General features: G+C 52.2%; 26 non-coding genes and 8 pseudogenes across 26 annotated transcripts in view; all 34 read right to left on the minus strand.

Annotated features, from left to right (window-relative positions):
* Positions 1-2: 2 nt before the first annotated feature.
* Positions 3-112, minus strand: LOC131123788 (5S ribosomal RNA; annotated as a pseudogene).
* Positions 113-224: 112 nt separating this feature from the next.
* On the minus strand, positions 225-343 carry LOC131120986 (5S ribosomal RNA). The gene has a single exon (XR_009127527.1). It is a non-coding gene; the product is annotated as a 5S ribosomal RNA (ribosomal RNA).
* Positions 344-455: 112 nt separating this feature from the next.
* On the minus strand, positions 456-574 carry LOC131124114 (5S ribosomal RNA). The gene has a single exon (XR_009128791.1). It is a non-coding gene; the product is annotated as a 5S ribosomal RNA (ribosomal RNA).
* A 111-nt stretch (positions 575-685) lies between these two features.
* Positions 686-804, minus strand: LOC131120349 (5S ribosomal RNA). The gene has a single exon (XR_009126905.1). It is a non-coding gene; the product is annotated as a 5S ribosomal RNA (ribosomal RNA).
* A 112-nt stretch (positions 805-916) lies between these two features.
* LOC131121944 (5S ribosomal RNA) lies at positions 917-1,035 on the minus strand. The gene has a single exon (XR_009128434.1). It is a non-coding gene; the product is annotated as a 5S ribosomal RNA (ribosomal RNA).
* Positions 1,036-1,147: 112 nt separating this feature from the next.
* LOC131121066 (5S ribosomal RNA) lies at positions 1,148-1,266 on the minus strand. The gene has a single exon (XR_009127603.1). It is a non-coding gene; the product is annotated as a 5S ribosomal RNA (ribosomal RNA).
* Positions 1,267-1,378: 112 nt separating this feature from the next.
* LOC131121044 (5S ribosomal RNA) lies at positions 1,379-1,497 on the minus strand. The gene has a single exon (XR_009127582.1). It is a non-coding gene; the product is annotated as a 5S ribosomal RNA (ribosomal RNA).
* Positions 1,498-1,609: 112 nt separating this feature from the next.
* On the minus strand, positions 1,610-1,728 carry LOC131122734 (5S ribosomal RNA). The gene has a single exon (XR_009128649.1). It is a non-coding gene; the product is annotated as a 5S ribosomal RNA (ribosomal RNA).
* A 112-nt stretch (positions 1,729-1,840) lies between these two features.
* LOC131122140 (5S ribosomal RNA) lies at positions 1,841-1,949 on the minus strand (annotated as a pseudogene).
* Positions 1,950-2,060: 111 nt separating this feature from the next.
* Positions 2,061-2,179, minus strand: LOC131121083 (5S ribosomal RNA). The gene has a single exon (XR_009127620.1). It is a non-coding gene; the product is annotated as a 5S ribosomal RNA (ribosomal RNA).
* A 112-nt stretch (positions 2,180-2,291) lies between these two features.
* Positions 2,292-2,410, minus strand: LOC131121435 (5S ribosomal RNA). Its single transcript, XR_009127944.1, has one exon. It is a non-coding gene; the product is annotated as a 5S ribosomal RNA (ribosomal RNA).
* Positions 2,411-2,522: 112 nt separating this feature from the next.
* On the minus strand, positions 2,523-2,641 carry LOC131121215 (5S ribosomal RNA). The gene has a single exon (XR_009127749.1). It is a non-coding gene; the product is annotated as a 5S ribosomal RNA (ribosomal RNA).
* A 112-nt stretch (positions 2,642-2,753) lies between these two features.
* On the minus strand, positions 2,754-2,872 carry LOC131121709 (5S ribosomal RNA). Its single transcript, XR_009128206.1, has one exon. It is a non-coding gene; the product is annotated as a 5S ribosomal RNA (ribosomal RNA).
* Positions 2,873-2,984: 112 nt separating this feature from the next.
* Positions 2,985-3,093, minus strand: LOC131122808 (5S ribosomal RNA; annotated as a pseudogene).
* Positions 3,094-3,204: 111 nt separating this feature from the next.
* LOC131121084 (5S ribosomal RNA) lies at positions 3,205-3,323 on the minus strand. Its single transcript, XR_009127621.1, has one exon. It is a non-coding gene; the product is annotated as a 5S ribosomal RNA (ribosomal RNA).
* Positions 3,324-3,435: 112 nt separating this feature from the next.
* Positions 3,436-3,544, minus strand: LOC131122650 (5S ribosomal RNA; annotated as a pseudogene).
* A 112-nt stretch (positions 3,545-3,656) lies between these two features.
* On the minus strand, positions 3,657-3,775 carry LOC131121393 (5S ribosomal RNA). Its single transcript, XR_009127903.1, has one exon. It is a non-coding gene; the product is annotated as a 5S ribosomal RNA (ribosomal RNA).
* A 112-nt stretch (positions 3,776-3,887) lies between these two features.
* Positions 3,888-4,006, minus strand: LOC131120471 (5S ribosomal RNA). The gene has a single exon (XR_009127025.1). It is a non-coding gene; the product is annotated as a 5S ribosomal RNA (ribosomal RNA).
* A 112-nt stretch (positions 4,007-4,118) lies between these two features.
* Positions 4,119-4,227, minus strand: LOC131123744 (5S ribosomal RNA; annotated as a pseudogene).
* A 112-nt stretch (positions 4,228-4,339) lies between these two features.
* LOC131123150 (5S ribosomal RNA) lies at positions 4,340-4,458 on the minus strand. Its single transcript, XR_009128693.1, has one exon. It is a non-coding gene; the product is annotated as a 5S ribosomal RNA (ribosomal RNA).
* A 112-nt stretch (positions 4,459-4,570) lies between these two features.
* Positions 4,571-4,689, minus strand: LOC131121208 (5S ribosomal RNA). The gene has a single exon (XR_009127741.1). It is a non-coding gene; the product is annotated as a 5S ribosomal RNA (ribosomal RNA).
* A 112-nt stretch (positions 4,690-4,801) lies between these two features.
* Positions 4,802-4,920, minus strand: LOC131122984 (5S ribosomal RNA; annotated as a pseudogene).
* Positions 4,921-5,032: 112 nt separating this feature from the next.
* LOC131122746 (5S ribosomal RNA) lies at positions 5,033-5,151 on the minus strand. The gene has a single exon (XR_009128650.1). It is a non-coding gene; the product is annotated as a 5S ribosomal RNA (ribosomal RNA).
* A 112-nt stretch (positions 5,152-5,263) lies between these two features.
* On the minus strand, positions 5,264-5,373 carry LOC131123789 (5S ribosomal RNA; annotated as a pseudogene).
* A 112-nt stretch (positions 5,374-5,485) lies between these two features.
* Positions 5,486-5,604, minus strand: LOC131120987 (5S ribosomal RNA). The gene has a single exon (XR_009127528.1). It is a non-coding gene; the product is annotated as a 5S ribosomal RNA (ribosomal RNA).
* A 112-nt stretch (positions 5,605-5,716) lies between these two features.
* On the minus strand, positions 5,717-5,835 carry LOC131124115 (5S ribosomal RNA). Its single transcript, XR_009128792.1, has one exon. It is a non-coding gene; the product is annotated as a 5S ribosomal RNA (ribosomal RNA).
* Positions 5,836-5,946: 111 nt separating this feature from the next.
* Positions 5,947-6,065, minus strand: LOC131120350 (5S ribosomal RNA). Its single transcript, XR_009126906.1, has one exon. It is a non-coding gene; the product is annotated as a 5S ribosomal RNA (ribosomal RNA).
* A 112-nt stretch (positions 6,066-6,177) lies between these two features.
* Positions 6,178-6,296, minus strand: LOC131121945 (5S ribosomal RNA). The gene has a single exon (XR_009128435.1). It is a non-coding gene; the product is annotated as a 5S ribosomal RNA (ribosomal RNA).
* Positions 6,297-6,408: 112 nt separating this feature from the next.
* Positions 6,409-6,527, minus strand: LOC131121067 (5S ribosomal RNA). The gene has a single exon (XR_009127604.1). It is a non-coding gene; the product is annotated as a 5S ribosomal RNA (ribosomal RNA).
* A 112-nt stretch (positions 6,528-6,639) lies between these two features.
* LOC131121045 (5S ribosomal RNA) lies at positions 6,640-6,758 on the minus strand. The gene has a single exon (XR_009127583.1). It is a non-coding gene; the product is annotated as a 5S ribosomal RNA (ribosomal RNA).
* Positions 6,759-6,870: 112 nt separating this feature from the next.
* On the minus strand, positions 6,871-6,989 carry LOC131122494 (5S ribosomal RNA; annotated as a pseudogene).
* Positions 6,990-7,101: 112 nt separating this feature from the next.
* On the minus strand, positions 7,102-7,220 carry LOC131121610 (5S ribosomal RNA). Its single transcript, XR_009128113.1, has one exon. It is a non-coding gene; the product is annotated as a 5S ribosomal RNA (ribosomal RNA).
* A 112-nt stretch (positions 7,221-7,332) lies between these two features.
* LOC131120476 (5S ribosomal RNA) lies at positions 7,333-7,451 on the minus strand. The gene has a single exon (XR_009127030.1). It is a non-coding gene; the product is annotated as a 5S ribosomal RNA (ribosomal RNA).
* A 112-nt stretch (positions 7,452-7,563) lies between these two features.
* LOC131120647 (5S ribosomal RNA) overlaps positions 7,564-7,573 on the minus strand; it is a 119-nt gene continuing 109 nt past the window's right edge. The window contains exon 1 of the ribosomal RNA XR_009127195.1: positions 7,564-7,573. This exon is cut by the window's right edge and continues 109 nt beyond it. This is a non-coding gene — a ribosomal RNA (5S ribosomal RNA).

Consider the following 7,573-nt stretch of genomic DNA (forward strand, 5'->3'; position numbering starts at 1 on the left):
AAAGCTGACAGCACCTGGTATTCCCAGGCGGTCTCCCATCCAAGTACTAACCAAGGCCCGCCCCTGCTTAGCTTCCGAGATCGGGCACTTTCAGGGTAGTATGGCCGTAAGCTGCCAGGTCAACTGAAAAGATCCTATTTGAAGGCGACGCAGGCCAAACTAGACTCCAGCAAAAAGTGTGAAACAGCGCCCTCTGCTGTCAGGCAAGAGCAGAAACCATAAAAAGCCAACAGCACCTGGTATTCCCAGGCGGTCTCCCATCCAAGTACTAACCAGGCCCGCCCCTGCTTAGCTTCCGAGATCGGACGAGATCGGGCATTTTCAGGGTAGTATGGCTGTAAGCTGCCAGGGCAACTGAAAAGATCCTATTTGAAGGCGACGCAGGCCAAACTAGACTCCAGCAAAAAGTGTCAAACAGCGCCCTCTGCTGTCAGGCAAGAGCAGAAACCATAAAAAGCTTACAGCACCTGGTATTCCCAGGCGGTCTCCCATCCAAGTACTAACCAGGCCCGCCCCTGCTTAGCTTCCGAGGTCGGACGAGATCGGGCGTTTTCAGGGTAGTATGACCGTAAGCCGCCAGGGCAACTGAAAAGATCCTATTTGAAGGCGACACAAGCCAAACTAGACTCCAGCAAATAGTGTCAAACAGCGCCCTCTGCTGTCAGGCAAGAGCAGAAACCATAAAGGCTTACAGCACCTGGTATTTCCAGGCGGTCTCCCATCCAAGTACTAACCAGGCCCGCCCCTGCTTAGCTTCCGAGATCGGACGAGATCGGGCGTTTTCAGGGTAGTATGGCCGTAAGCTGCCAGGTCAACTGATAAGATCCTATTTGAAGGCGATGCAGGCCAAACTAGATTTCAGCAAAAAGTGTCAAACAGCGCCCTCTGCTGTCAGGCAAGAGCAGAAACCATAAAAAGCTTACAGCACCTGGTTTTCCCAGGCGGTCTCCCATCCAAGTACTAACCAGGCCCGCCCCTGCTTAGCTTCCAAGATTGGACGAGATCGGGCGTTTTGAAGGTAGTATGGCCGTAAGCTGACAGGTCAACTGAAAAGATCCTATTTGAAGGCGATGCAGGCCAAACTAGACTCCAGCAAATAGCGACAAACAGCGCCCGCTGCTGTCAGGCAAGAGCAGAAACCATAAAAAGCTTACAGCACCTGGTATTCCCAGGCGGTCTCCCATCCAAGTATTAACCAGGCCCGCCCCTGCTTAGCTTCCAAGGTCGGACGAGATTGGGCGTTTTCAGGGTAGTATGGCCGTAAGCTGCCAGGGCAACTGAAAAGATCCTATTTGAAGGCGATGCAGGCCAAACTAGACTCCAGCAAAAAGTGTCAAACAGCGCCCTCTGCTGTCAGACAAGAGCAGAAACCATAAAAAGCTTACAGCACCTGGTATTCCCAGGCGGTCTCCCATCCAAGTACTAACCAGGCCCGCCCCTGCTTAGCTTCCAAGATCGGACGAGATCGGGCATTTTCAGGGTAGTATGGCCGCAAGCTACCAGGACGACTGAAAAGATCTTATTTGAAGGCGACGCAGGCCAAACTAGACTCCAGCAAAAAGTGTCAAACAGCGCCCTTTGCTGTCAGGCAAGAGCAGAAACCATAAAAAGCTTACAGCACCTGGTTTTCCCAGGCGGTCTCCCATCCAAGTACTAACCAGGCCCGCCCCTGCTTAGCTTCCGAGATCGGACGAGATCGGGCGTTTTCAGGGTAGTATGGCCGTAAGCTGCCAGGTCAACTGAAAAGATCCTATTTGAAGGTGACGCAGGCCAAACTAGACTCCAGCAAAACTTGTCAAACAGCGCCCTCTGCTGTCAGGCAAAAGCAGAAACCATAAAAAGCTTACAGCACCTGGTATTCCCAGGCGGTCTCCCATCCAAGTACTAACCAGGCCCACCCCTGCTTAGCTTCCGAGATCGGGCGTTTTCAGGGTAGTATGGCCGTAAGCTGCCAGGGCAGCTAAAAAGATCCTATTTGAAGGCGACGCAGGCAAACTAGACTCCAGCAAAAAGTGTCAAACAGCCCCCTCTGCTGTCAGGCAAGAGCAGAAACCATAAAAAGCTTACAGCACCTGGTATTCCCAGGCGGTCTCCCATCCAAGTACTAACCAGGCCCGCCCCTGCTTAGCTTCCGAGATCGAACGAGATCAGGCGTTTTGAGGGTAGTATGGCCGTAAGCTTTAAGGACAACTGAAAAAATCTTATTTGAAGGCGACGCAGGCCAAACTAGACTCCAGCAAAAAGTGTCAAACAGCGCCCTCTGCTGTCAGGATAGAGCAGAAACCATAAAAAGCTTACAGCACCTGGTATTCACAGGCGGTCTCCCATCCAAGTACTAACCAGGCCCGCCCCTGCTTAGCTTCCGAGATCGAACGAGATCAGGCGTTTTGAGGGTAGTATGGCCGTAAGCTTTAAGGACAACTGAAAAAATCTTATTTGAAGGCGACGCAGGCCAAACTAGACTCCAGCAAAAAGTGCCAAACAGCACCCTCTGCTGTCAGGCAAGAGCAGAAACCATAAAAGGCTTACAGCACCTGGTATTCCCAGGCTGTCTCCCATCCAAGTACTAACCAGACCCACCCCTGCTTAGCTTCCGAGATCGGACGAGATCGGGCGTTTTCAGGGTAGTATGGCCGTAAGCTGCCAGTGCAACTGAAAAGATCCTATTTGAAGAAGACGCAGGCCAAACTAGACTCCAGCAAAAAGTGTCAAACAGCGCCCTCTGCTGTCAGGCAAGAGCAGAAACCATAAAAAGCTTACAGCACCTGGTATTCCCAGGCGGTCTCCCATCCAAGTACTAACCAGGCCCGCCCCTGCTTAGCTTCCGAGATCGGACGAGATCGGGCGTTTTCAGGGTAGTATGGCCGTAAGCTGTCAGGGCAACTGAAAAGGTCCTATTTGAAGGCGACGCAGGCCAAACTAGACTCCAGCAAAAAGTGTCAAACAGCGCCCTCTGCTGTCAGGCAAGAGCAGAAACCATAAAAAGCTTACAGCACCTGGTATTCCCAGGCGGTCTCCCATCCAAGTACTAACCAGGCCCACCCTTGCTTAGCTTCCGAGATCGGGCGTTTTCAGGGTAGTATGGCCGTAAGCTGCCAGGCAGCTAAAAAGATCCTATTTGAAGGCGACGCAGGCCAAACTAGACTCCAGCAAAAAGTGTCAAACAGCCCCCTCTGCTGTCAGGCAAGAGCAGAAACCATAAAAAGCTTACAGCACCTGGTATTCCCAGGCGGTCTCCCATCCAAGTACTAACCAGGCCCGCCCCTGCTTAGCTTCCGAGATCGAACGAGATCAGGCGTTTTGAGGGTAGTATGGCCGTAAGCTTTAAGGACAACTGAAAAAATCTTATTTGAAGGCGACGCAGGCCAAACTAGACTCCAGCAAAAAGTGTCAAACAGCGCCCTCTGCTGTCAGGATAGAGCAGAAACCATAAAAAGCTTACAGCACCTGGTATTCACAGGCGGTCTCCCATCCAAGTACTAACCAGGCCCTCCCCTGCTTAGCTTCCGAGATCGGGCGTTTTCAGGGTAGTATGGCCGTAAGCTGCCAGATCAACTGAAAAGATCCTATTTGAAGGCGACGCAGGCCAAACTAGACTCCAGCAAAAAGTGTCAAACAGCGCCCTCTGCCCTCAGGCAAGAGCAGAAACCATAAAAAGCTTAAAGCACCTGGTATTCCCAGGCGGTCTCCCATCCAAGTATTAACCAGGCCCGCCCCTGCTTAGCTTCCGAGATCGGACGAGATCGGGCGTTTTCAGGGTAGTATGGCCGTAAGCTGTCAGGGCAACTGAAAAGGTCCTATTTGAAGGCGACGCAGGCCAAACTAGACTCCAGCAAAAAGTGTCAAACAGCGCCCTCTGCTGTCAGGCAAGAGCAGAAACCATAAAAAGCTTACAGCACCTGGTATTCCCAGGCGGTCTCCCATCCAAGTACTAACCAGGCCCGCCCCTGCTTAGCTTCCGAGATCGGACGAGATCGGGCGTTTTCAGTGTAGTATGGCCGTAAGCTGCCAGGTCAACTGAAAAGATCCTATTTGAAGGTGACGCAGGCCAAACTAGACTCCAGCAAAACATGTCAAACAGCGCCCTCTGCTGTCAGGATAGAGCAGAAACCATAAAAAGCTTACAGCACCTGGTATTCACAGGCGGTCTCCCATCCAAGTACTAACCAGGCCCGCCCCTGCTTAGCTTCCGAGATTGGGCGTTTTCAGGGTAGTATGGCCGAAAGCTGCCAGATCAACTGAAAAGATCCTATTTGAAGGCGACGCAGGCCAAACTAGACTCCAGCAAAAAGTGTCAAACAGCGCCCTCTGCTGTCAGGCAAGAGCAGAAACCATAAAAAGCTTACAGCACCTGGTATTCCCAGGCGGTCTCCCATCCAAGTACTAACCAGGCCCGCCCCTGCTTATCTTCCGAGATCGGACGAGATCGGGCGTTTTCAGGGTAGTATGGCCGTAAGCTGCCAGGGCAACTGAAAAGATCCTATTTGAAGGCGACGCAGGCCAAACTAGACTCCAGCAAAAAGTGTCAAACAGCGCCCTCTGCTGTCAGGCAAGAGCAGAAACCATAAAAGGCGTACAGCACCTGGTATTGCCAGGCGGTCTCCCATCCAAGTACTAACCAGGCCCACCCCTGCTTAGCTTCCGAGATCGGACGAGATCGGGCGTTTTCAGGGTAGTATGGCCGTAAGCTGCCAGATCAACTGAAAAGATCCTATTTGAAGGCGACGCAGGCCAAACTAGACTCCAGCAAAAAGTGTCCAACAGTGCCCTCTGCTGTCAGGCAAGAGCAGAAACCATAAAAAGCTTAAAGCACCTGGTATTCCCAGGCGGTCTCCCATCCAAGTACTAACCAGGCCCGCCCCTGCTTAGCTTCCGAGATCAGTCGAAATTGGGCGTTTTCAGGGTAGCATGGCCGTAAGCTGCCAGGTCAACTGAAAAGATCCTATTTGAAGGTGACGCAGGCCAAGCGAGACTCTGGCAAAAAGTGTCAAACAGCGCCCTTTGCTGTCAGGCAAGAGCAGAAACCATAAAAAGCTTACAGCACCTGGTTTTCCCAGGCGGTCTCCCATCCAAGTACTAACCAGGCCCGCCCCTGCTTAGCTTCCGAGATCGGACGAGATCGGGCGTTTTCAGGGTAGTATGGCCGTAAGCTGCCAGGTCAACTGAAAAGATCCTATTTGAAGGTGACGCAGGCCAAACTAGACTCCAGCAAAAAGTGTCAAACAGCGCCCTCTGCTGTCAGGCAAAAGCAGAAACCATAAAAAGCTGACAGCACCTGGTATTCCCAGGCGGTCTCCCATCCAAGTACTAACCAAGGCCCGCCCCTGCTTAGCTTCCGAGATCGGGCACTTTCAGGGTAGTATGGCCGTAAGCTGCCAGGTCAACTGAAAAGATCCTATTTGAAGGCGACGCAGGCCAAACTAGACTCCAGCAAAAAGTGTGAAACAGCGCCCTCTGCTGTCAGGCAAGAGCAGAAACCATAAAAAGCCAACAGCACCTGGTATTCCCAGGCGGTCTCCCATCCAAGTACTAACCAGGCCCGCCCCTGCTTAGCTTCCGAGATCGGACGAGATCGGGCATTTTCAGGGTAGTATGGCTGTAAGCTGCCAGGGCAACTGAAAAGATCCTATTTGAAGGCGACGCAGGCCAAACTAGACTCCAGCAAAAAGTGTCAAACAGCGCCCTCTGCTGTCAGGCAAGAGCAGAAACCATAAAAAGCTTACAGCACCTGGTATTCCCAGGCGGTCTCCCATCCAAGTACTAACCAGGCCCGCCCCTGCTTAGCTTCCGAGGTCGGACGAGATCGGGCGTTTTCAGGGTAGTATGACCGTAAGCCGCCAGGGCAACTGAAAAGATCCTATTTGAAGGCGACACAAGCCAAACTAGACTCCAGCAAATAGTGTCAAACAGCGCCCTCTGCTGTCAGGCAAGAGCAGAAACCATAAAGGCTTACAGCACCTGGTATTTCCAGGCGGTCTCCCATCCAAGTACTAACCAGGCCCGCCCCTGCTTAGCTTCCGAGATCGGACGAGATCGGGCGTTTTCAGGGTAGTATGGCCGTAAGCTGCCAGGTCAACTGATAAGATCCTATTTGAAGGCGATGCAGGCCAAACTAGATTTCAGCAAAAAGTGTCAAACAGCGCCCTCTGCTGTCAGGCAAGAGCAGAAACCATAAAAAGCTTACAGCACCTGGTTTTCCCAGGCGGTCTCCCATCCAAGTACTAACCAGGCCCGCCCCTGCTTAGCTTCCAAGATTGGACGAGATCGGGCGTTTTGAAGGTAGTATGGCCGTAAGCTGACAGGTCAACTGAAAAGATCCTATTTGAAGGCGATGCAGGCCAAACTAGACTCCAGCAAATAGCGACAAACAGCGCCCGCTGCTGTCAGGCAAGAGCAGAAACCATAAAAAGCTTACAGCACCTGGTATTCCCAGGCGGTCTCCCATCCAAGTATTAACCAGGCCCGCCCCTGCTTAGCTTCCAAGGTCGGACGAGATTGGGCGTTTTCAGGGTAGTATGGCCGTAAGCTGCCAGGGCAACTGAAAAGATCCTATTTGAAGGCGATGCAGGCCAAACTAGACTCCAGCAAAAAGTGTCAAACAGCGCCCTCTGCTGTCAGACAAGAGCAGAAACCATAAAAAGCTTACAGCACCTGGTATTCCCAGGCGGTCTCCCATCCAAGTACTAACCAGGCCCGCCCCTGCTTAGCTTCCAAGATCGGACGAGATCGGGCATTTTCAGGGTAGTATGGCCGCAAGCTACCAGGACGACTGAAAAGATCTTATTTGAAGGCGACGCAGGCCAAACTAGACTCCAGCAAAAAGTGTCAAACAGCGCCCTCTGCTGTCAGGCAAGAGCAGAAACCATAAAAAGCTTACAGCACCTGGTATTCCCAGGCGGTCTCCCAACCAAGTACTAACCAGGCCCGCCCCTGCTTAGCTTCCGAGATTGGACGAGATCGGGCGTTTTGAAGGTAGTATGTCCGTAAGCTTACAGGTCAACTGAAAAGATCCTATTTGAAGGCGACGCAGGCCAAACTAGACTCCAGCAAATAGCGTCAAACAGCGCCCTCTGCTGTCAGGCAAGAGCAGAAACCTTAAAAAGCGTACAGCACCTGGTATTCCCAGGCGGTCTCCCATCCAAGTATTAACCAGGCCCGCCCCTGCTTAGCTTCCAAGGTCGGACGAGATTGGGCGTTTTCAGGGTAGTATGGCCGTAAGCTGCCAGGGCAACTGAAAAGATCCTATTTGAAGGCGAAGCAGGCCAAACTAGACTCCAGCAAAAAGTGTCAAACAGCGCCCTCTGCTGTCAGACAAGAGCAGAAACCATAAAAAGCTTACAGCACCTGGTATTCCCAGGCGGTCTCCCATCCAAGTACTAACCAGGCCCGCCCCTGCTTAGCTTCCGAGATCGGACAAGATCGGGCGTTTTCAGGGTAGTATGGCCGTAAGCTGCCAGGTCAACTGAAAAGATCCTATTTGAAGGCGACGCAGGCCAAACTAGACTCCAGCAAAAACTGTCAAACAGCGCCCTCTGCTGTCAGGCAAGAGCAGAAACCATAAAAAGCTTACAGC

Source organism: Doryrhamphus excisus, chromosome 2 (assembly GCF_030265055.1).
Source record: "Doryrhamphus excisus isolate RoL2022-K1 chromosome 2, RoL_Dexc_1.0, whole genome shotgun sequence".
Lineage (NCBI taxonomy): Eukaryota > Metazoa > Chordata > Actinopteri > Syngnathiformes > Syngnathidae > Doryrhamphus > Doryrhamphus excisus.